Consider the following 26,304-nt stretch of genomic DNA (forward strand, 5'->3'; position numbering starts at 1 on the left):
CGACAACGTAAATTTTTGACATGAAAAAATCTATGTATATTTTAGTAAATCAGAAAAAAACACTAAGTAATTAGTGTATTCCATAAAGATTCGGTAATTCATGAAATTTAGGCTCCAAAAACTCCAGAAAATAAGAGATATAAGGCACATTACGAAGTCATAATTAGAGAGGTTGGACAACAAGACTGAAGAAAGGAAGCCACCCACTCATCAGTGAATAAATGAACTCGTACTGGTCGCTGTTATAGTGGTTAGTGTTTTGGAATGCCACTCAGACGTGATGAGTTCGCGCCTCCCCAAGGCTCTGTATCATGATCAGTTAGTGCCACAGTGTGGGGTCTGTTGTGGGTGGTTGAAACCAACATACTCTTTGGGAGCTTGAAATTCAAGTCAGTGGCCCCTTTGGTGGGCTTGTTCCACATGAATAGGTTTCGTCTACTGAATAAAAAGATTAAAAATACTGAGGGATACTATGGGTATTGTTGGTACATTTGGTTGGGATTACAAGTTGTCTAATCTTCAAATATTCATACCAGAAGCAGTTCACCTGGGATGGAGTCATCTGTCTCCTGCAAACTTCGTTGACGAAGCCACTGTCAGGAAGAATATTAGGCCCAGGCCGCCGTTACCACAAGCAAAGCCTCAGAAAAAACGAATTCAGAGTGCCACAGACCCAATATGCAGTTGTAAAATGACGATCCCCTAAGTATCTTATACTTTTGACCTGTTTTTGGATATCAAATTCTAATTATTCTTGCAACAGTCTGTCGTAGGAAATCTAACTCCTCAATTCCTGCTTGCATAGTCGAAGATGATCGACGCTTTCTGGTTTGCTGTGCCACGTAAGATATCCCTGGTTCTTTTCCATCCCATCTTCTTCATCCAAGAAGTCATCCCACTGGAAAGGTAATTACTCATTAATCTGTTCCTATACTTAGTTCTCTAGACACGCTTCTCCAATGCAACTTTTGTAGATAGAGGTCCCATTGCTATCTCAACTCATAACGGTATGGCTTCCAGATTTTTTTTTTTTTACTCTCCCAATTGCTTAATTGGCCATAATAGCATCCAGCAATCCATACTAAGGATTTCTGCTCACAAACATTTCGTGATCTGTACCAGTATTCACCCCCCTTCTTCTACAGATAATAATAAATAATGTCTAGAAATCATCTATTTATATATATATATATATATATATATATATATATATATATATATATATATATATATATATATATATATATATATATATATATATATATATATATATATATATATATATATATATATATATATATATATATATATATATATATATATATATATATATATATATATATATATATATATATATAGCATATAAATATATACAACAAAAGCATTAAAAATACTAAGACATCTCTAGAAAAAGAGCATTGAATGATAGACACTAGCATACAACACAGTTCCTTCCACACAAACCAATGCAAATATTATAATGAAACAATAATAATGACGTCAGCATACAGACCCTTCCTAATCTCCCGTGAAATATTAGTGAAAAGATACAAGAAGGGTAAAAAAAAAACAAGTGCCGAAGGATTCAGTAGATATGTAAATGAGAAAATGAGATTAGAATATCACACCAGACATCTGATTTCCGCCTACCTGAAAAACACGAATGGTCAAGCAATACTTCTCTCTCTCTCTCTCTCTCTCTTCTCTCTCTTCTCTCTCTCTCTCTCTCTCTGAAATAAGACCTCTCAAAAACTCTGCGAGAAAAGACTAAATTGTGGAGTGTAAATTTTGATATTCGAAATTTTAATATATGTATATGTGTGTGTGTGTGTGTGACATGAGGTCACGTGGAATTCTAAGCTTACTGACTGGTCAACATGAAGGCGGGAACCATAATGTAGAGAAACTTCCAACGGGCCCATTATCTATCTAGCTCTAACAATGAGACCAAGTACGCATTATTAAGACACACTTGAAATGCTAAGTAAATCAGGTTGAAATCAACACTACGTAAGATTGGAGAGTGAAGAGAGTGCCAACACAAAATGTTTCAAGTGCAAGTTCACAGAGAACCGAACAAATCATTCAAAAGGAATCAAACACTTTACCTTGCACAAACTTGTGAACACTTTCACAAAGTCACCACAGATGCAGCTGCTCGATTTCCAAGACAGTCACCAACACACACGTGTATTAAGTTAATAACTTCTCCCCTTTGAAGAATGAGAGAGAGAGTTAAAATTTCACTGTTGCTTACTCGCTGTCTGCTTGCCTAATGAGCTAAAGAGATCTTCATGCACAGAGGACACTTTCCTAGGAATTGTTAAAGACAGTTTTTCCTAGTGATTTTTATAGGAACAGGATGTGATTTGCGCAGAAGATGAATCACTACTAATATCACCTGAAAGCTCTCATCTTACAGGTTATATAAGGTTATTCATATATATATAAAAACCATATATATATAATGTCTTATATATATATATATATATATATAAAACATATATATATATATATATATATATATATATATATATATAGGTTTTAGGTATATATATATATACATACACATATATATAGATGTATTGTTAAGAAAATGAAATTTCATCCCAAGCATTATATCCCTAGCTCTCTCTTCTCTCTTACTCTCTCTCTCTCTCTCTCTCTTTTCTTTATCTCTCTCTCCATCTCTTGATCACTGGTTAATAGCATTATTAATATCATTAATGAATATTATTATTATTATTATTTCTATTATTAAGATTATGTTTTGACTTTTTTTATCCGTTTTTTCATTGAGATCAATTGAGAGATGAGAGAGAGAGAGAGAGAGAGAGAGACAAAAGAGAGTTCCATAAGTTTTTTCTGTCTTCTTCTTCTTCTTCTTCTTCTTCTTCTTCTTCTTCTTCTTCTTCTTCTTCTTCTTCTTCTTCTTCTTCACGAATCATTTCTCCTTCCATAAGACCTTCACTATATGAATTTCCCCCATAAGGTCTTAAGGAATCACGAAAGGGAGAAAAAGAAAAATAGAAAGTAAATGATAATATTAGAGAAGAATAATAAAGTGAATATTATTATTATTATTATTATTATTATTATTATTATTATTATTATTATTATTATTATTATTATTATTATTTATTTATTTCTTATTTTTCGATTTTTTCGTGAGAGTGTGAGAGAGGGAGCGAAATAATGAGCAGGAAGACAAGAGCTGCTGGTTTATTGATGTTGTTTGTTGTTGTTTTAGATTTAGCTGGCCTTGTGCCAGCACGGGCTCTTGCTCCTAGAGCAGCCCGTAACTTTATGTTGATGATGAGTCTGTGAGATGGGTAGGGTAGGTGAAAACTTTACTATGATGCATGAAAGTGATTTTGGTGGGGGTGATTTTGAAATGAAAAGATTGAACAGGCAAGGTTGCAACCTCTTTGAAGCCTAAGGTACCCATCAGATGAGGATAAAAGTACGATAGCAGTGAGTGTTGGCTAGTGGGAGAGGCCAGCCGATGGAAAAAAGAAGAATTGAATAGTAGGCACAGGTAGCTAGTATGCTAGCTCGTGGTGATCTAATGCCATGTTCCTTGTCCGGTCCTAATTCTGGTGTGTGTATGTGTTTTGTGCATTTGTTGGGTGTTGATTGTGGTGGATGAGAGTGATTTTGATAGGGGAGAGAGTGATTTCTAAAAGAGTCAGCCGCTAGAGGTGAATGGTATGGCTTTTTGATTTGTTGTCTGGGTCAGGTCTGATTTAAGAATTGGGAGGGAGAGTGGGTGGTTAAAGGTATGGATTCTTTAGAGTTACCGTGGTGGTGGTTTATTGATGAAGCGACCCAGGCGGCTCTGGACGTCTGCCAAATGCCACGCAGAGACCTCTAGTACAAAAATTTACAAGTGACCTGAGGTCAAACTATTTCTCTACACAAAACAGGACAGGTACATACAGAAAACATGATGATTAACAATAGCTGGTTGGACATAAAAATACTCTGACGCATATACGTGGTACAAGGGTAAATGAACAGGTAATAAATATACAAATCACAATAATGATAATAAGATATGTGTACGTGCGACCTTAGGTCGCCTGTGAAGGCACCGCAGAACACGGGATGTTCATCATAGAGAACCTGTTGAGCGGGGACTCTCCAAGTGTTTCTTATTAGCGAGATCAATTGAGAGAGAGCGTTTCTTTCTGTGTGAGAGGGTGACCCTACAGGTGAGGCTTCTTCTCCTTCATGAATTATTTCTGCTCCCTTGAGGCCTTCATAGTTTTCATTTTCCCTCAGAAGCCTTTGACAACTGGGAGGAGGGAGGAGGAGGAGGAGGAGGAGGAGGAGGACAGGGGAGGAGGAGGAGGAGGAGGAGGAGGAGGAGGAGGAGGAGGAGGAGGACTCATAGGGTAATTTTTGCTTTTATTTCGATTTTAATATCTATATTTTTATTTTTATTTGTAACAATTATTACTAGAGGGAAAGAGAGCAAGACCCAAAGAGAGAGAGAGAGAGAGAGAGAGAGAGAGAGAGAGCAAAAGGATTGGTGCTCAAAGTGAAGAGAGATTCTCATCTCGGAGTCAGGCACCGTACGAGATGCAGCCTACTTTAAAAACCAAAGAATTCTCTCTCTAACAATTATTCTTTTGTTTTTATTTCATTTTTTATTTTACCTTCTTTTAATACGGATTGTTTAGCCTTGTTGTGATTTTAACTTTTGTAATTGTTGTTTGACCGAGTCTGGTTTTAAACTCTCTCTCTGAAATTTCTCTCTCTCTCTCTCTCTCTCTCTCTCTCTCTCTCTCTAGTGAAAACGAGAGCGTAGAAAGAAAAAAAAATAAAAAGCGGAGGAGTGGGTAATGAATAAGGGTATATGGGAGATAAGGATTAGGAAAGACTGACTGAAATATTGAATTTTTCCCATAAGGTCTTCAGGTTCATTATTAGTACAGTATATATATATATATATATATATATATATATATATATATATATATATATATATATATATATATATCTATATATATACCATCCATCTATCTAGTATATATATATATATATATATATATATATATATATATATATATATATATATATATATATACTGCTATATACATGTCATAGTATGTATATATAGATTATGTAGATTAGAAGGAAAAAGATGGATGGAAAATAGCCATTGCAGCACGATAAGTTTATTGGGCAAATTTTCGAGACTTTAGGTCTCATTATGAGGGCTGTAAGATATACAAAATTTACAAATTAAAAGCAGGCTCAGTAAAATGACAATTACAAAAGTTAAACTCACAAAAAAAGAAAATGCCAAACAATCTATATTACAAGAAGGTAAAAAAAGTAACGTAAAAAATAAAAGAGAATTCTAAGACTATATTTATAGTACGACCATTTCAGGAAGGAAAAAACTGAAGAAAAAGGTTTTTTCCTTCCTCTAAGAAGGAAAAAAACTGAGTGACGTCACCATTCTTGGAAGGCCGGGTGTCGTACTAACTTACAGTCAAACCAAACTTTCGTGAGGGTGCGTTGGACTAGAATTCACTTACGTGCGTTGCCAAACTTCCATTGTAAGGAAAATTTCATGGAATATACTGTAGGTCGTTGTTATATAACAAAACTGAAGGGAATTACTCTGAAAGATTGACTAAACATGGTTTTTATGTATGCAGTTGTTAATTATCAATATTTCAAACAGTTTTTCAATATCATATTTGAGAACGTGTTGCCACATCTATAATCTCGATTCTCAGGTCAAGCATTGAAATCTGTATCTGTCCGTTAAGAAACAATAAATTCCTTCGTTAATCTCTTTAGAATGGTCAAATCAAGGTATCTCTGTGGACCTTGGGTCAAATCTTATAAGCTGGGGTCCTTTGTGGTGGAGGTCCTCGAGGATCAGCGGATGTAAAGGTTGGCTCAAACACGTGTGTGTGTGATTAAATGCTTAATAGATGTTTGTTATCTGAACTTTTCTATAAACAGAGAAATTTGAATATGAAATTTTTTTCCATTTTTTATGTTATTTTTTTTCTTGTGTAAATTGTTTCAAGACAACAGTCAACTGAATATGAAAAAAAAAAACATTCGGGTGATAAGATGAAAAAATCTAAATATTGTGGGTGGTTAGGATTGAAATTGGTCTGGCGTTGCCAAACATCTATCTATTACCTTTTTTTAATGAGGTAAAGGGAGCAGGTTAGTAAATGAAATGAATAAATTTGCTCCAAAAATGACTGAATCTTTGTTGTTGTACACAGATCCCGATGATTATTGTGTTAAACCAGTCATTAATTAATATTAACCTTATACAGTGAAGAAATGTGGCTTTGGTATGCACTTCTCTGCCCTCGTGTCTCGGGCCAGCACGGGTATAATATTATGAGCTACAGTTGAACGAATATGTAAAGAAGCACGAGAGTCGCAAGAATTATTTGGTGACTCAGTTTTCTAGCTAAAGAAGAGGAAAAGACCAAAACCTGTGACTGGTTTGGATGACTTTGACAAATGTTTGCGTCGTCGGATAATTCTCAAATTTTGAGAGGAAAGACATTCCAACCATTAACAAAGTGTTGTTTGAACTGAGGGACAGAACAGGATTCAAAGGTGGCAGAGAATCTTTGAGAAAAATTTTGAAAGAAATTGGTTTCCGGTACGCAAAACTTGATGGCAAGGAATTGTTGATGGAACGATATGACGCACAGCTCTTGCGAACAAGATTCACAGGAAAAGTGCAAAAAGTCAGAGAGAATGGACGAAATGTAATTTATCTGGATGTGACTTGGCCAGTTAATCAAAATTACACTGTAGGAAAATGCTGGAAAGATAATAAATGCGAGAATGCTACTGGAATTATATTAAAGTGCCGTCAGGAAAAGGTGGCCGTCTTATAATTCTGCATGCAGGCCTTGCAGAAGGCTTCATTCCAAACGCTGAGCTTAAATTCACTGCAAAAAATTATGGTGATTGTCACCGTCAAATGAATCACGAAGTGTTTGAAGAATGGTTTCTTTGCCAGTTGCTCTCGAATATACCACCAACTTCAGTTATTGTGATGGATAATGGTCCTTATCATTCAAGGAAAGTAGATAGACTACCAACGATGTCCGGCAAGAGGGCAGTAATTGCAGAATGGCTCATCTCTAAAGGTGCGAAACCAATAGAGAAAATGTTGAAAAGTCAACTTTTAGAGATGGTAAAGGAGTACTCTGTTATAATAAAAGACTTACGTCGTAGATAAAATTGCAACAGAAAATGGGCATGAAATTATTTGGCTTCCTCCCTACCTCTGCCAATACAACCCGATAGAACTAATTTGGGGCCAAGTGAAAAGTTTCATAGCGAAACGAAACAGTTTTAAGATGGCAAATCTACCGGAACTTGCTAAAGAAGGTCTGGATACTGTGACAACTGAAAATTGGGAGAAGGCCGTAAGTGGAAGACGCACCGAAAGATATTTTGATAGATAAATATATTGACTCATTCATTATAAGTCTTGACTCTTCTGATGACGAGTCCTCTTAAACAACTCTCTCTCTCTCTCTCTCTCTCTCTCTCTCATTTTCTCTCTCTCTCTCTCTCTCTCTCTCTCTCTCTCTCCAGCCTATATATATATATATATATAGAAATAATCAGCACACAATCACGTGTGGAACAGAAATAAATTTCTGACTCACATCAGGATTGAACCCAGGGCTTTCAACTGAAAGGTAAGGGCGCTGCCCACTGGGCTACACAAGTCATGAAAGAACTTGGAACCTGAGGGCAACTGCACCTAAGGAGTTACCTGGGCAAGCTAACTGCTTGCAACACGCTGGTATGGAGGAGGAGGTCACAGGGTGATTTTGCTTTTATTGCGATTTTAATATCTATATTTTTATTTTTCTTTGTAACAGTTATTTCTAGAGAGAAAGAGAGCAAGACCAAGAGAGAGAGAGAGAGAGAGCGAGAGAAAGAGCGAGAGAGAAAGAGAGCAAGCCCCAAAGAGAGAGAAAGAGAGAGCGAAAGAGAGAGAAAGAGAACGAGACCTAAAGAGAGAGAAAGAGTTGGAAAAAAGGAATTTTGAGGAAGAGAGAGAGAGAGAGAACGCAAGACCCAAAAGAGAGAGAGAGAGAGAGAGAGAGAGAGAGAGAGAGAGAGAGAGAGAGTAAAACAAAGAAGGGATTTTGAGGAACAGACAAAGAAAGCAAGACCCAGAGAGAGAGAGAGAGAGAGAGAGAGAGAGAGAGAGAGGCAGAAAAAGAAGAGGAGATTTTGTTACACCCAGGACCCACTTATACATAAGTGGGTCTTGCTCCTCCTCAACAACTGGCCGTGATCTCTTCGAAAATAAAATCTCCGCCTGCGGAGATTAACACAGGTTAGTGTCAGCTCACTGCTCCCGGCAATTGGGAATCAATATGGCGTGCGCCGCCAATCAGCACATGTAAGAAAGAAACAAAACAGCCACTATTATAGCAAGCACAAAGTTTCAAACACACAAACCACCGGAGAGGAGGAGAACGAGCTGACTGACTAATACAGTATTTAACACTCCGGTTTTATCAATAATGATGTCAAATCAAACAATTAAATGGCAACAAGATGACACCTCCTCACCTGATAGAAAAATGTTTAATTACGTTAAAAAAATTTATTTAAATTCAAAGTCGAATCAATTCAAAACATATGAAATAGTCACACACTGAAACAATAATACTGTAACAGTTAATGTACAGAAATACAAGATCTCATACAAACCTGCAGGAGTACCTTCTGGAGGCTCTCAAACGCCTTTTGCGTGTCATTGGTCTAAAATGAAAACTAAACCTTCCAGGTGTATTTCAAGTTTCTTTCAAGATCAGTAAACAATTTTCAAGGTACTGGTATAGCATGCAACTATATAAACAATTGTATCTAGAATAATTTTTATTGATTGTAACTTTGGCTCAAATGTTACAGAATTCTGTAAATTAAAGGAGCAAATTAAAAACAATTGACCTTTATGAAAGAAAAAAAAAAATTTTGCATATTTAAAGCAACTAAGGAAACAACATTGAATTGCAGGATAGCCTGCTTACTTACGAATGTACAAGATGCTGAATATTTAAGTAGTCGAAAGGAATAGGATAGATAATTCAACCATTATTTGCAACTAACTTTCACATAATATTATTGGAGACAATATAAGACATAAAATAATAAGTAAAGCAAATTACAAGTAATAGAGCATAATGTAAAAAAAATATATATAAAACTTTTATTAAGCAATTAAAAATTTAAATCTTTGTATACAATTGTTCGCCTAATGGGGCAGAGTCGAATGTTCCATCGCCAAACCACGTTTGCTTTTTTTGATAAGAGTGCCAGTTTTTTTTTTTTTTTGTAGAAAGATAACAACAGCGCCCCTTTTATGCATCCGAAAGTATAGTGTTAGTGACATTTTTATCCACAACGTAGGCATCACCACGTTAAAGAAGCTTTCTTCCTCCTCGTGCTGTCTCCACGAAATCCATGATCAACTCAAGGGAGAGGAAATTTCAAATAGAAAAGAAAATTGTTTTCCTTGTTACCTGTAACGAAATTGCTAATTATCTGTTTAAGGTTAATGGTAATTATCTAGTTTACGACCCACCCAAGATTGTTTTGACTTCTTTTACATTCGTCCTCATATGTCTGTTTGGCATTTTGTCCTGTCGGAATCCTGGCCATCCGGCATCCTGTCCTCCATTCTTCTTCCTGTCCTCCATTCTTCTTCCTGTCCTCCATTCTTCTTCCTGTCCGTTCGCATTCATGTCCGTTCGGCTTCTTGGCTTCGGCCTCTTCTCTTTTTCTATTCAATTTTTTTTAAGGTTCGTGTAATTTTCATTTTTTTTTTCAAGATGTCAAGCTCATGATGAATTTTTCAAGATCTTGAAAAATTTTTCAAGCGCCTTCTCTTTTAGGAGGTTGCCGAGAGGATCAACGATGTCAGAAAAATTTCCACAATTCTACGGTAGTAACCCTGCCAAACCTAAGAGTTTCGTGACATCCCTCCGACATGTAGGGGTAGAAATGTTCTCAATAGCCTCCGCATTGGCCTGTTTGGGAGCTACCTTACCATTACCCGATGCATGACCTAAGTATATGCCTTCGCTTTTTCAAACCCACTCTTTCTTAGACTGACCACCTGACCAGCTTTCTTCAGAACTTCTAGCAAGACTTGAATACGTTTCAAGTGAGTCTCCCAGTCGTCACTATCAATAACAATAACAAGGAACTTGCCAATAACCTTTTAATAAAATGGAGATATTTATATCTTTGATTAGATTTCCTTCATACAAGTATTGATAAATGATAAAAACGATCACTATTATGATTTAAAAATGTTCTTGGAAAATGAAGAAGAAGAAGATTAAGCTTCCAATAGGAAAGAGTAGTAAATCGGGGCGTTAGGATTGTATCTCATAAAATGCTTATAATTTCGTTTTCTTTTGGTATAAAATATACATAAATGATATTTACAGTAATATATTATTTTATTATATAAAATGCTGATTTTGTAAGCGTAATATCGCAAAATAAGGTCATATTTATGTCAAATGTTCTAAATACAATACGCTGAACTAGCGCATTTGAATCTGTCGTATTTTGGCTCAAAAGAGACAGGATGATTTTGCGCTGTTTCCTTATAAAATCGATTAAAATAATATTATATATTAATAAAATGTTAAACAGCATAATATAATCTTTTTTATATAAAATATTCCGAAAAAATGTAAAATTGAGCTCGAATATTACGTAAAATGTTGAAAATTTTGGCTGTCGTAAATCGTTATATTGTATCTCAAAAAATGTCATTTAGTTTCGCTTTATTTTGATATAGAATCGATCAAAATAGTACATTATATATCAAAATAATATTTATAAATATTAAAATCATATCTGAAAATATTAAAATAATATTTATTATTTAAATATCCTGAATTAATGTTAATTTTACGTGAAATACTTGAGAAATAATACTAAAAAAAGGCGGAAAACGCCGCCATGTCTTCGTTAAGGCGCGAAAACCCGAAGACTCAGACGCCGGTTTGTTTACATTCCTCTCTGAAATGAGGTGAAGAGGGTGTCTTATGTCGACTTATTTCTCCGTAAATAAGCTGATAAAAGCTTATTTAAGCTTATAATGTACTTTCTTATACTTAATTATGCTTATATGTGCTTCGAAAAGAGGATTAATAAGTGTTTTAACGGCGTGGGAGGAGGTTAAATAGGCAACGGGTGAGTGGCTCTTGACGGTGTAGATGTGGCCCTGTATATTTTTATATATATATTTTATAGCTAAATATTTAATTGTATCCTCTAGGAACGATTTTTTATGTATTTCATAATTTGTTTTTGCTATTTTACACCATAATTATTCATCCAAACTTCATTAAATGTGGTTAAGGTAGGCCACTAATTTTTGGCACCCTCCTGTGGGGATATTGAATGCTTATGGGCAGGGAGGACCCTAAGGGGGTGGGGGACTGGTGGTCTAGGTTAGGTTAGGCAAAAGTAGGGGTAGCCGTTGCTGATTTTAATCCACTGCTACAGATAGGTAGCCTAGGCCAGTCTCTCTCTCTCTCTCTCTCTCTCTCTCTCTCTCTCTCTCTCTCTCTCTCTCTCTCTCTCTCTCTCTTGGCCAGGTCAGGGCACGGTGCCCTAAGTCAGCTTTGGAAGGTAATTTCTGGCTAGTTCAGAGTATGACAGTCTTGGGAAGGTTAGTTTTAGGTTATTTCAGTCAGGTCGTACCCTGAGCCCAAAAACAATGTGTAGGAACAGCGAGTTAGTTCCGTCAATCTGTTTTGGATGTCAGGTGTTTCCTGGGGAGGTCCGGAGGTTTTGTGGGGACTGGGGTGCAAAGCTTACTACAGTTAAGGGGTAGCCTAGGCCAGGTTGCACTGGCCTCTGAGCATAATTTTACTATTAATATACTTTATACTTTGTGCTCGTAGCCTAAGTCATATTTTTATCCTTAATATAAAAATCGTACTATAATCTAGGCTATCTGTCTTTTATGTTTCAAAATTCAGATCCAATATATAGCTGGAAAGGCTACCCCATAGTCGTAGTTTGCATTTCAGAATGAATGCAACCTAACCTGACCTAATTTGACCCAACCTAAGCTCAGATGCCATGCCCTTACCTGGCCAGGGAGGGGGCTTTGACCCCCAAGTAAGCCATGATTCCTGTAGCTGCTTATTACCCCATTCATTCATTCCCATGGGACAGGCACTAACCTCAGCCACTCTTGAGAGTGGGTGTTGTATTAAGATAAAATACATCCTTGTCAGAATCACAAGAATAGTCATTGGAAATTTATGGTTTGTGTAGCCCAGTCTGTATCCAATAATGGCACTGAATTATAAAGCTCTAGGAATCCACAATCTCTCAGTGATTCCAGTGACACTTGCAAAGGTGATCTGTTGCGCAGATAGGTTCATGGGCTAACCATTCCCATCTCACCACACTTTTGAAATCTGCGACATCCTAACTTATCCCGTGGAATGAAATGGAGTATGAGGTTGTTCCGACACAATATACACACCCTCGGTCCTTTACATTATGATTTACTTTCAGGCGTAGGCTGGAAACGGCCGTTAAACTCTTGAGCAAGGTGGTTAGGCAGTAACTACCGCCAGGTAGGCGGGGATACCAGCCTGCCCAGATGTAAACTTTCCAGTTTGCTTTCGGCCGTCATGCGTTGCTGACGTGTTTTCGTTCTCTCTGCCTGACTGTCGTTACGCTCTTATTATCCCGGTGGGATCTTTCTGTATTTTTGTTTATATATATGTGTGTTTTATATTTATTAATACAAACCCATGATTTGTGATAACCTTGCATAAGCCGTCATTCCCTGCTTGTGTCTTGGGTTTGACGGCCAAGGGCGTAACTGGAGTAGCGTAACCAAGTGGTAATGTTTCTCTTCCAGCAGCCCTTTATGTAAATACTGAAGGCGCCCCTGTACTTTCGGAGATATAGTTTGGGACATAATATCTTCACTCCCCTACATTCATCGGGACGTAAGAGTTCATTCCCTTCTTGGGCTTCCGCCCTCTGTGTATAAGGGGCATCACTAATTTCTTCCTACTTATGATGAGTGTTGCTCGCCGCCTGCACTTGGAGAATTACGGGCCGGGTGGGAGGTTCCGGGCGTCGTCGATAAGTTCCGCTTCCACGGCACCCTTGGTGGCCTCCCCTCGGTCCTTTTGTTTTCTCTTTCCGTAGGTTCTTCCTTCCCCCTTTAGTAGATCTCTCTCCTTCGCCCTCTTCAATCGCTCGTCGGGTGAAGACCAGGGGCGGGGAGCAATCGGGCGACCTTGTCTAGAGTACCTCCTCCCGCTGCGTAGCGGGAGGAGCCTCCCTCTACTAATCATCTTGCTTTTCTTTCAGGTTGACAGTGAGCATCGCAGACACAGCAGTAGTTGGCTGGATATATCAAAGAATATCTCGCATGGAGCAGTCCCGACATTCATTCAGTGTTACTTCGGGATCGACCACAAGTCCTGGTTAGATGACATATTTCCACGTCGGGATCGCTCTGACTCTGTTCCCGCCGATGTGGATCGATCGCTGTCATTGCTGGTTTTCATGTATGCTGTTGCAATGCCTCTTGTGTATCTGTGGTCCATCTGCTCCTGCTGTTTCCTGTGTTATGCTCTTGTCAACTCGACGACAGTCTCTGGGCTGCTCTTCCTGGTCTCCTGCTGCAGCCGCCCTGATTGTTCCTGTCGCTGCTGGTGACTTTCAAATGACATTTCTGTCCATTGCAGTAGCTCCTGCCTTCCGAACCGCTAACGTAGCTCCTGCATTGAATGTCCTGATCGTGCCCGCTACTTCTCCTAGTGGTCGTGCCCGAGGCCACTTCCGTTGTGTTCCTGCCAGCTGCCCTGGAGGTTACGATGTCGGCCATCCCGTAGAAGATGTTGGCGCGAAAGGGAAGGAAGTCGCCTTGTGGAAGTGACATTCCTGACCGTTGCAGTAGCTCCTGCCCTCCGAACCTGTGCTGTAGCTCCTGCATCAGCTGTCCTGATCATTCCTGCCGCTTCTGGTGGTCGTGCCCGGGGCCGCTTCCGTTGCGTTCCTGCCAGCTGCCCCAGAGGTTATGATGTCCGCCATCCTGTAGAAAATGTCGGCATAAAGATGGAGGAAGTGGTCCTGTTGAGGTGATGTTCCAGGCCGTTGCAGTAGCTCCTGCCTTCCCAACCGCTGCCGTAGCTCCTGCATTGGCTGCCCTGATCGTGCCTACTGCTTCTCTTGGTGGTGGTGTCCTGGCGGCGTCCGTTGTTGTCCTGCTGGACTACCCTGGAGATTACGATGTTTCGTGTCCACCATCCTGTAGAAGATGTCGGAGTGGAGGTGAAGGAAGCCGCCCTGTGGAAGTAGCCGCCGTCTTCTTCATCTTATCTTCGATTTCGTCTTCTGCTGCGTCTTCCCTTCCTCTCCCGAGGTCCAAGGGAGTCCCGAGAATCGGACAGACCTCCGTCGGCCAAAGGAGAAGAATGCTGCTTCTTCCCCTTGATGCCCTTGGATGTCTAGGGACTGCCTCCTTCCGAGGAGGCAGTGGGTCTCTCGTTGGCTCTTCCCAACCTTTGGATTAGGAAACCGATTCGCATAGCCGTGGTTTTTGTGTTTCGGAAGCCGCGGGTGCGCAGACCTCAGTTTGCGATCCCGTTCCCGAGTCTTAGAGGTTCCGCCTCTAAGATGGGGGCAGCTTCGGGCGCTCATTCGCAAGCCGCTCCGAGTGCTTGAGATTCTATGGAATATCGTGTATCCCGATCTGGTCTGGAGAGATTTTCCTGGGCCCAGTTCGGGAGCAGTGCGAGAGAAAGGGCTGAGGCACCCAGGTGTCTTGGTTCCTCTTCCTCCCAGCACCGAGTGTTTGCCAGTGCTTGTCGGGTTTCCAGCCTGGTGTCTCGATCCTGTCGGTTTGAACATCAGAAGAAGCAAGGAAGAGATTCACTTTGGGAGTCCTGCGGGACTTCTAAGGGACTGACTCTCTTCTGGGAGACAAGTTTCTCTCGTTGGCTCTTCCCACCCTCGGGCGGGAACCGATTCGCATTCTCCTGTGGGATCGTGCGTTTCGGGGGTCGCGAGAGCGCGCCCTCTCGAGGCCACACCCTCGTTGCCAGTCTTGGAAGTCTGCGTCTGAGACTGGTTCTGTGCTTGGCTCTTTCGATCTCTTAGGAAACAAAGCAGCCGCTCCCGATTTTCAGAAGTCATGAGCGCTCTCCTTACGAGGGGCACAGGACGAGAGAAAATGCCGAGACACCCAGGTGTCTAGTTGCCGGACACCCAATGTCTGGGTGCCGAGACGCCCGGGTGTCTGGGTGCCGAGACGCCAGGTGTCTCGATACTGCCTGCCAGCTGCTTCGGTTGCTCGGGCGGGCTTCATTCTTGTGTCTCGAACTTTAGGGTTCGAGCATGCAAGATAGCAGACACAGAATTCCCCTTTGAAATTTCTTCTCGAGGGGCCTCGGCCTCAAAGGAGTTTAGAGTTCGGGAAACTAGCAATTGTTCACAGCAGACGAGTCCGGCCTGCCCAGTTACAATTGCGTTCGTGCGATCGGCTCGGCTCGGCTTGGTCCCCGGTCGCACTTACGAGACTGGCTCGGCTCGACTCGGCTTGCCAGACTGGCTCGGCTCAGCTAGCCCCGCCTGCCTCCCAGTCCGCCACATACCAACCAGCTGGATCGCGTTCGCATGATCAGCTTGGCTCGGCTCGGCCCTACTCAGTTTTTTCCGATTCAGGTTCTTGGCTGTGTTCTAGTGAACTTTTTGCTTTTCCCAGGAAAGCGCTTTGCCACGGCACAAGTGCTCTTCTTCTCCCGTGTGGCAGTAATCTCCTTCGGTTGATTATTGCTCATGGTCCGCCTCTCCTGCTTATCTTACTGGCAGGACAGGTAGGGATACTCTTTTCTCCTCACCTGTTCTCTTCTCCTCTCAGTTGTTCCGAGAGGCGCGAGACGGACAGAGAGAGCTCCGACAAAATTTTCTTCGGAACTCGGCTGCCTGGTGTGCTTTGGGTATCAGTCCCCCGATTCCCTCGTATTATAACCAGGTAGCTGAGGAGGGTTTCATGGGATCTGTCAAGGTCTCCATCCAAGGGGAGAGGTACAGGAGTTTCACGCATCGGCAACAGCGAGGGTCTTCCTCTTCAAGTTATGATCGCCCCCGTGTTTTTGGATAACTCGAGGATACCCGGGACAGGACCGCGGCTCCCCCAATGAATAGCCTTCATCACTCGCAACCCTTGCAGTTCCCAAGGGGCCGAGAGTGTTGGGGACCGCTGCCGTCCTGGCTTTCGAGAACGTTCTCGACCTGATGAATTCTTTTCTTCGAAGGAGTTAATTCAGGTTGAGACACCAAGCTTCCACCCCTGCCTCGACAGAATATGAATTCTTCTTGCCTCGGAGGGTCTTGCTGACTGCAGTTTTTTGGGCAAATTCTGGTGCTAAGAAGAAGGACTTTGTTCCAGTTCAGATCTCCAGTTTCGTAAGTCCCGAGTTAGCTCGACCCTTGGCAACGAACCTTTACTTGGTTCTGCCTTTCTCTTTCAGAGATTTGCCAGGTACCTCGGTAATCAAGGTTCGCACCAGGGCACTGACTTGTCCTTTGGACAATGGCCAAGAACTTTGGGTCTTAATCATCTCAACTCGACCTTGAGTTCAAGCCAGCCCCCCTCAACTCCTTAGCTAAGAAGTCCTAGACTTCAGAAGAAGATTGCAACTGCTGATGCCTGGACAAAATGATACTTATCGAGTCTCTGGAACTGGCAGCGACATTGCTGAGACCTGGGAATGGATTCCTTCAGGAGAAGTATCTATTTCCCTTAGGTCTCTGCAATTCTTTCCATCGAACTTCCATCCCACCACCTCTCCCGTGCTCCTGATTCGGGAAGTGCCAGCCGGCTAGAGCTAATTGGCTCGGTACCCTGTCATCTTGCAGAAGCTTCCCCGTGGTGGAGAATGGAAGTCTGCTTCCTTTCCTCCGTTCTTTCCTCTTCGATGTATGAGGAAAGAATTAGGCTAATGCTTGATTGAAGGAACCTTCGAATAAGCTTGCATATTCCCCTCACATCTTGTGTCTACTTACAGATTCACAGATTGAGGAATAGGCGCCCACTGGTAAGACCTTGTCTTGAATTTGTGTGACCGAGACGATTAGTACCTTCCCATCACCGTCCTGGGCTCGGCAGCCTTTTGGCCGTCCGAGAATTCAGGATGGGTTTTGCGGCACTCACTGGTTTCGTTGAACAACAAAACCACAGTAGTGGCATTTGTCGACAAACAAGAGGCAATCGTTTTTTCCTCCTGTTTTCATCTCGACATTTGCAGGTACTCGAGTGTTGTTCTGTTGCACACTCGACAGCTCAGTTAGCCAGATGCATTCCTGGTGGGGATGTATTGGTAAGCAAGCCTGGCCTCAGGTTTGAGTGATCGGGACAGAACATGCTGCTCACTCTTTCTTCACGAAGATTCATGCAGAGACTGCTCGACTGAGAAATCCCTACCGTCCTTCTGTTGCCTCCCTGCACACAAGTCGGTAGTTTTTTCTCGCTCCTTCATACCAGACCAGGGGCCGCTCTGTTGAGGCATGCTGTCTTTTTGGTGAAAACTCGATATCGACGTTTTTTCCTCTGTATTTGTCCGTTTCGCTAGGGGTTCACGAACATTGCTCACCCCGAGTTACAGACAGATACTTGAAGACTTCGCCTTCATCTGACCTGATTGCCGAGGCATCGAGAAAAATTCTGCTTCACCCAACCTCCTGTAGCAGCTACACAAGAAGCGGTTCTTGAGGCAGTACATCCCTGTGTGTTCAGGACTGGGAGATTTTCCAGCTTTCCTTGCAAGCACAGGCTTTTTCGTCGAGCGGCAACGGATTTAGCTGGATATCCCTTGAAGTCCTCTGCAACATTGTCCCAGGGACTGGATCCATCTTCGCTGGTGGTGTCGTTGTCGGAACTTCTTGTCGGGTCAGAGTTGCTCGTCAAGTCTGTTCTTCCTCGTCTTCTCCGCCGAGGGTTGCTTCTCTCCCTTTCATTTGTGAAGAACGTAGGCCCTTGTGACCTAGTCTTCTATCTGAAGTAGCCTTCGTCTCCTCAGTCGAGAGTTAGCTATGGACAAGAAGCTTCTTCAGTCGTGCTGTCGCAGGGAACTGTTTCCTGGGTGGCATGCGACTCTCGTTTAGGATTCCTGTCCGTGGTCTGCACACGCCCTACGAGAGTTGTCGGATAGAGATATGCCTTCTTAGGACCATCTCTCATCTTACCCTGGCCTTGGCGTAGAAGATGGAAGAACAGGGATGGGGATCATACCTCGACTCCTTCTTGGATGTCGTAGGTGGACTCCAAATCCATTGGCATCGACTGTCGGGTTCGAGTCCTTCTTGTTCCACTCCTCCTTGGACTTTGTGTCGATGATCCAGATCATTCGTTACTTTGTCCTATTGGGAGCTGTGGTACTTTCCGAAAGGTTTGACATTCCTAACCTGGATGTCGTCAGCGTTTTCACTAGTACTGTCTCTCTCAAGGAAGAAGTGTCTAAGGACACATCTTCCTCCTGACTTCGTGAAGCGATCAAAGGAGGTACTTGGCAGCTGACAACGACGATACCGGTACCTTTCACCCGAGGGCGCACAAAGTTGATGGCTTGGTCCATCCCTCGCATTCCGGAAGTTTCTGTCGGTCTGGAAGTAAGACGTGGTCTCTTAGACCACACTCTTGTCTTCTTCCTTCGGTCTTGCCCACAGGCCCTTGGAACCCTTTTTCCTTGGCTCTGTGGTGGCTGCTCAACAAGTTGTGTTGTCTTACCCGGCTCCTTCAAGAGGACGAGTAGCATCTCGCCTAAGGCATTGGTTCTGGAAGTGAGAAGGATTCCTAGAGTGACTGGCCTCTCTTCCTCCTCCTTCCCCGTCCTCCAACTGCTCCTCCTTAGGGATGAGAATAGGACTCGAACCAATTGTTGCTGGAACTGGCACTGATGCGGTAAGACTACACATCGAGCACCCGTTCTATTTTTCTTATAGAATCATAGAAGCAATTCCGCTCCTTCCTCTAGCAAGGGGAGGAAGGAGAGAATGGCAATAAGGGAACCCTATCTCAGCTTTCCCTTACTGCCTCCGACTCTAGATCCTTCCAGCCTATTTCGTAGGAGTTACGTTTCCTCACTCATGCGAAAATGTCCAGTATCTGACATTTGATCTTGCAGTTCCTACACTCCAATCAATATGTCAGAGGCATGGTACTCCTCCTCACTCTTTTGACCAGGAGTAACCCAGGTGTGCAGAACTCCAGTCAGTTCAGGAGACTCACTCAGATTCCTCCCTCCAACCAGTGAGTCTTCCTAATGTAAAGGACCGAGGGTTTGTATATTGTGTCGGAACAAATTGTAGAGGGATGAATAAATTTGTTTTTATTTAGCATTTCCCAACGTTTCGTGAGAGAGAGAGAGAGAGAGAGAGAGAGAGAGAGAGAGAGAGAGAACTGGAATGTAATTGTCGTTAGTGAGTGCAAAGTTGTTGGAAGAGGGATGAGGTCGTTAGTTTTTGTTTACAGCGCTGTCTGTCTGTGGAATATATGTGAGGATTTTTCGGTTTTGGAGGCAGTCTTGAGTCAGAGCTAGTGCTAGTCAGTCGTTTTTTGGTCTTAAACAGTTTGTTTGTGTCCTGATTCAGAGTTGTTGTTTTTCCGTGTTGTTCTTGTTGCTGTATGTTCGTGAGTCGTGTGTTTTTCTGTTTTGGTTTGGTTTGTGTGGTTCTGTGTGCTGTGTTGGCGACCGTGGACGCCTTACTCCATCTTCCAGCAACCGAGGACCAGGGTGAGTGTTGTGTACTGTTTTTTTGTGGTTTTGAATTCCGCCACATAATATTTGGCGCCCAACGTGGGGCAGCTGGTGGGGCAGCTGCAATTGAGATTAGTGGCTAGTAGTGTGACTGGAGGGAATGGAAGAGGAACTGGGGAGGTTGAGAGAGGAGTTGCGGCTGGCAAGAGAGGAGAATGAGAGGCTGAGGGGTGAGAATGAGGAGTTGAGGAGTCAGTTGGAGGAGATGGGGGGAATGCTAAGGAGTGCAAAAGAAGAAATGAAAGGGGAGATGAAAGAGTCAGAAGAGAGGATGGATAAAAAGTTGGAGGGAATGATGAAAGGTGTGGAAGAAATGGTGAAAGGTATGTTCAAGGGTGTTTTTGGAGAAGGGGCTGTTGGAGGCAGGTTCTCTGGAACGTGTGAAGGGGCAAGAGAGAAAGAAAAGGAGGAAGAAGTGAATGGGCGTGAGTGATGAAAGTGATATGGGAATAGGAAGTAAGAAACGAGGGAATGAGAGGCAGGGTAAGGAAAAGGGAATGAAAAGCAAGGGAAGGAACAGAGGGAAAGTAAGGATAAGTCAGGGGAAGAAAAAGGGAAGAAGGGAAAGGGAAAGGAAACTGGTAAGAAGGGTAAGGAAGTGGGAAAGGCAGGAAAGAAGGGAGAGGGTGAAGGCAGTAGTGATAGTGAGGTGGATGGAGGTGAGTGGATAAAAGTGGATAAAAATGGGGGGAAGAAGAGTGTAATGAGTAAGATGAATGTAAGTGCAGAAGTGGACTCTTTGTATTCGGAAGAGGGTATGAAAGGACAGAGTGAAAGTAGCGAAAGTGGGAGTGAAAGTGAGAAAGAAGTGAGAAAGGCTATGTATGTGAGGGAGGTACCCGGTGTGAAAAGTATAATGAGTATGGAAGTAGGGATGTGCATGATTTCTTTAGGGAGTATGAAAGGTTTTGTCAGGATAAGTATGGGGAAAGTAAGAGAGTGTGGGCACGAGAATTAGGAGAATATTTGACTGGGTTTTTGCTTGATATGTGTAGGGTTATTATGAGTGTGGGGATGTTGAGTATGACAAGGTGAAAGCTAGACTAGTTGAGCAAGCGAGGCGTATGAAAGCGAGTGTTAAGTATAAGAGGAAGAATGAATTTGATGAGGCAAGAATGAAAGCTGGGGAAACCTTGTCACTGTATGCTTGTAGGCTGGAGACGTTGGCAAGGAAGAAGTTTGGGGATGATGGGATAGATGAATGTAAGGAGTTAGTACGGAAGTTGTTAGGGACAGTGCCAGATGGAGTTAGAGAATTTGTGAACTTGAAGCGGAAGGAGAAGAAAAGATGGACGAATGAAAGGTTGACTTGGGGAGAAATTTTGGAAATTGTAGAAGATTATGAGCTTGACAGGGTTATAAAAGAGAGCAGAAGTGTAAGTGTAAGGGCTGGGGTAGATGAGAGAGTACCAGAGTTTGGAAGCTTTAGGGATGCAGTGTTGAGGGGCCCAATGAGAATGGCCGATAGTGTAATAGATAGGAGTGTAAGAGCAAGTAATGTGGAGGTGCCAGTGAGGATGAATGGTGGGTTTGTAAGGGAACAACGGGTTGGACGGGTTAGGGATAGTAGTGTACAAAGGGGAAGGTCGGTGAGTGGAAGTCGAGCGAAGTGTTTTAGATGTGGAAAGGAAGGACATACAAAGAATGAGTGTAGGTGGGCTTTAGGAGCGTGTTTGGTGTGGGCAATCGGGACATTTGGTAAGGGAGTGTACGAAAGATAGGGGGGTTAAATGCTACAGGTGCGGACAGGTGGGTCATATTGCTAATGGTTGTAGGGGTACCTGAGTGAATGTAATATGTGGCAACTGTGGTAAGAATGGGCATTATGCAAGAATGTGTTCAGAACCGAGAGCGAAGTGTGACGAATGTGGAATGGAAGGGCATGTATCAAGTGTATGTAGACGAAAGAGGGTGACTGTGACAGTGAATTCGGGAAACTGAGTGTGAAGGGGTTCAAATGGGTGGATCCTCCAGGATGCAAGCGGTGCGTGTGATGCATGTACGTGAGGGGTTGTTGCATGAGGAGGTTTTGCTGGAAAGACTGACGAGTGCATGAGTGTGCAAGTGTGTTGTAAGGGAGTAAGATTGATTGCCTTAGTAGATACTGGGTGTAGTATGAATGTCATATTTAAGAATGGATGTGAGAAATTGAGGAATACGTGTGAGATTAGGAACTGTCAGGGGGAAGTAAGAGGGATTGGAAATTTAGGGGTAGCAGTGGTTGGAAGAGTGTGTGAACGGTTAGAAATTGGGGGTGTAGTGATGGATGAAAGTGATTTTTGTGTGATTGAGAGTAATTGAATGATAAATATGATATTTTATTGGGATGTGAGTTTTTGAAAAAATGGGGGATGGTGGTCCGTCCTAGTATGAATGTAATTGAATTATGTATGAAAGGGGATGTGCTTGGGGATTTGTATTTGGGGAAGGATGGTAGGGTTGAGCAAAAATTGTGGAAGAGAGTGCCTGTAATTGTGACAGAGAGGGTAAAAGTGCCACATGAGATTGGAGAAGTTGTGAGTGTGAAAGTGGCATGGCCGGATAGCTCGGGATAGCCAATAATGATAGGTGTGAGTATGTGGTTGAGGGAATAGACATAAATAAATTAGTCAGGGCAAATGTGTGTGTATATGATGGGGTTTTGAACATGGGAGATCCGAGGGTATATATAACGTCATTGCCGAGTGTCAGGAAGAAGCGAGTCCGAGGAATATGTGAGGGAGATTGCGTGGGAATATTACGTACACGTTGGTGAATGTGGATGATGAGAGGTACGTGAAGGTACGGCAGGTGATGACAGGTGATTTGCAAGGAGCTAATGATTGGACGTATGAGGAGTTGAAAGAAAGAGTAAAGGTAGATGAAAATGTAAGTGATAACGTAAGAGAACGATTGAGGAGAATGTTGTGGGATAGGCAGGGGCATTGAGTCGTGGTGACGAGGATTTTGGGGATCGAAGCTTCCGGAATTTAAAATAGTTCTGGAAGACGACACCCCCATATATCAGCGTCCCCGACATTTTTCTCCGTCTATCAATCGTGAGATAGAGGAGCAGTGTGAGGAGCTTGAGAGGGTGGGAGTGATTGAAAGGAGTACGAGCACCTGGAATAGCCCCATTGTATTGGTACATAAGCCAGATGGAAGTTTGCGAATGTGTGTGAATTATCGGAAGGTGAATGAAGTAACTGTGAAAGAGCGATTCCCGATGAATGTGGTGCCTGATTGTGTGTACAAGATGAATGGAATGAAAGTGTTTACAAAATTAGATCTGGTAAGGGGCTATTACCAGATGCCTCTGGAGGAAGGGAGCAGGCATATTACAGCCTTTTCTAGTGGTTCCTGCCACTACCAGTTCCGAAGATTAAGTTTCGGACTGGCTAATGCGCCTGCTGCCTTCCAAAGGGCAATGAATGTGGTTCTGGCTGGGTTTGATCGCAAGAAGGTAACTGTTTTTATAGATGATATTTTGATTGCGAGTGAGACTGTAGAAGAGAATATGGAACTGCTTGAACGAGTGTTAGAGAGGTTGGAAGAAGTAGGAATAAAAGTAAAACTTGGAAAGTGTGCTTGGTTGGCTGGGGAGGTGGAATTCATAGGGCATATGGTGAGTGGAAGAGGTGTAAGGAAGAGTGATAGGTTCGTGAATAAGGTAAGGGAATTTCCACGTCCCCGGACCGTGCGTGAGTTGAAAGGAATTTTAGGTTTAATTGAGTTTGGAAGGAAGTTTATAAAAGATTGTTCAGGGATCGGGAAACCACTTACTGAATGGACGGGGAAGAGAAATTGTGTAAGATTGAAATGGGATGAGCGAATGATTGAAGCGTTCGAGAGATTGAAAGAGGAGGCTGCAAGAGACGTGACGTTGGCTTTCCCGGACTATAGTGAGAATGTGAATAAACTAGAACTGTATACGGATGCAAGTAAATATAGTATGGGAGGATGCTTGGTACAAATGCAGAAGGCGAATGGGGGAGAACAATTGAGAGTAATTGCGTATGTGAGCAAGGCGTTTGGAAGGGCAGAGTTGAAATATTCGGTGATTGAAAAGGAATTGGCTGCTATAAGGTTTTGTGTGAAAGCGTTGAAAGTATTTTTGTATGGGGTAGATTTTGTGATACGGACGGACCATCGACCGCTAATATATATGGTTAAAAAGGAGAGTGTGAATGCTAGAATTGCGAGAACGATAGAGGATTTGAATGAGTTTAGTTTTAAGGTAGAGTATGTACAAGGTAGACAGAATATTGTTGCAGATGCTATGTCGCGTATGTGGACTGAACGAGATGATAGGGTTAGGAGCGACTGGGACCCGGACCAAGTACCTGTAGGATTTGTGGTAAAGCAACAGTATGTAGGGGAGAATCGAGTGTGGGAATGTCTGTTTGGGGGGTTGAGTAATTTGGAAACAAATGGGTTGATTGACGGAGTACCTGCAAGCATGAATGAGTTACGTGAAAAGGTGATGAATGAGATGCCGGAAGGAGGAGTGCACGAGGAAGGAAGGGAATTAGATGAGGAGGAAAAGTTAGTGAAAGTGTTGTTGGTAGTGGCTGAAATGTTTAAAATTACAGTACGATTGTTCTTTGGATGGAATAGGCCGGTGGAGTATAAAGGAAGGGTGAATGAAAATGGTATGAATGTGATTTTAAATGTTCACTGTGGAAAGGATACTTGTAGCTGGCTGGTTAAGAAAGGTGATTGTGGGGAAAATGAGGGAATAAGGGGTAGGGTTGAGGATATCGTTGAAGATGAATGCGATGAGGATGGTTGTGAGGAAGCTAAGCAGGTGAATGTAGCCGTGAGAACGTGTATGCATGAAGCGAAAGGTAAATTAGTAACGAATGTAGTGGTGAATCAGAATGAATATTGTAGTTTGGTAGACACGGGAGTACAAGTGTCGTTAGTGAGTAGTACAGTAGTTAGTGAATTGGAAAGGTGCGATTGGGATATAAAAAGAAAATCAACGAGTGTAAGGATACATGGTTTGGGACAAGGGAGTGTGTTAGTATGGGAGGAGGTACAATTAAAAATTCAGTTAGGGGGATTTGAAATAATACATAATTTTGTAGTCATGGATGAGAATGATATGCCAACATGTTTTTATTAGGAATTGATTTTATGAGAATGCATGATATAAGTGTGGATGTCGGGAGGGGAATTTTAGGAAAGGGCGGCAGGGAAATAACGAAGGTTAAAGGAGGGGATGTGTCTAAAACTAGTTTTGTAGGTATGGTAGATATTGCAAGGAGTGAAAATGATTTGTTGAGTGAAGAGGAAATTAAGCAGATGCAAAATCAGTGCATGAAAATAAATATGTTAAGAGAGTGTGTGTTAGGGGGTGTAAGAGTAGGAAGTTGGCCGTCTGAGTTAGAAGTGTATAAGCGAAGTGCTAAGAGATTTGTTGTATGTAAAGGTATAGTTTATTTTTTGCATCAGGAAGGAATATGGGATGGGGAAGTGTATGTGCCAGTATTTTCGGAAGACGCAGCCGTGGGTATGTGTTTATTGGTGCATAATAGGTTTGGGCATCTGGGGAAAAATAAATTATGGGAATGTATGAGAGAGAGATTGTATGTGCCTGGATTGAGTAAAATTTGTGCGGAATCTGAGAGAGAATGACTGTCAGAAGATGTAAGTATCAAATGTTGCGAATCCACCTGAAGATTGCAGATGAAAGAGTTATTTGAGATGGTTGTGAATGATTGTGTGTCGTTGCCTGTGACTGCAAAAGAGGACATCTGGGAATGGTTGTAATGGTAGATCATTTGAGCAGTTTCCATATGCAGGCGATTCGGAACAAAAAGAGTGAGATTTGAATGCAGAATGGTGGGTCAAGTGATATTGGTTGGTGTGAAATGCTAAAATGGGAGTGACAATGGGGATGAATTTAAATTTGTTTTGCGTGATTGGGGCATAGAACATGTTTACAGAGGAGAGATGCCCAGTGAGAATGGAGAGAGAGAACGAAGAGAGTGAGAACGTTGAGAGAGATATTAGAGAGATGATGAGTGAATGTGATAATGATTGGGATGTAAACGTTGGGCGTGCGTTGTGGGTATACAACGCCAGAGGGATAAGGTATTGGTATGTTTGTGTAAATATGTGTTAAATTTTGAAAAGATAGTGAGACATGAGATTGGGATATCTGAGAATGATAGGGAGGTATGGAAGTCTTGAGTCAGAGGTTTGAAAGTTACAAGGCTAGTCAGAAAGTTTTGAAAGTCTTAATCGAGAAATTTTTGAATGTCCTGAGTTCGTGAAAATTTGAGGGTCCGTATGAGGTGTTGGAAGTTGGTCCCTTGTGGGCTTATGTTATGTTGTAGGGGAAGTATGTGTAGATTTAGTGTTTTGGTTTTGGTTTGTGTGGATGGAAGGATGTGCTGAATATGTGAGAGAGAATGGGGTGTATAAATGGTTGAAATCGAATGTGTGGGTGAACCCAGAGCTTGTGTTGGTG

The 26,304-nt window shown here is 42.2% G+C and overlaps 1 long non-coding RNA gene across 1 annotated transcript in view; it reads left to right on the forward strand.

Moving 5' to 3' along the window:
- Positions 1-26,304, forward strand: part of LOC136838222 (uncharacterized) — a 237,656-nt gene that overhangs the window by 178,631 nt on the left and 32,721 nt on the right. The gene's annotated exons all lie outside the window — the stretch shown is intronic.

This window comes from Macrobrachium rosenbergii, unplaced genomic scaffold (assembly GCF_040412425.1).
Source record: "Macrobrachium rosenbergii isolate ZJJX-2024 unplaced genomic scaffold, ASM4041242v1 282, whole genome shotgun sequence".
In the NCBI taxonomy this organism is placed as follows: domain Eukaryota; kingdom Metazoa; phylum Arthropoda; class Malacostraca; order Decapoda; family Palaemonidae; genus Macrobrachium; species Macrobrachium rosenbergii.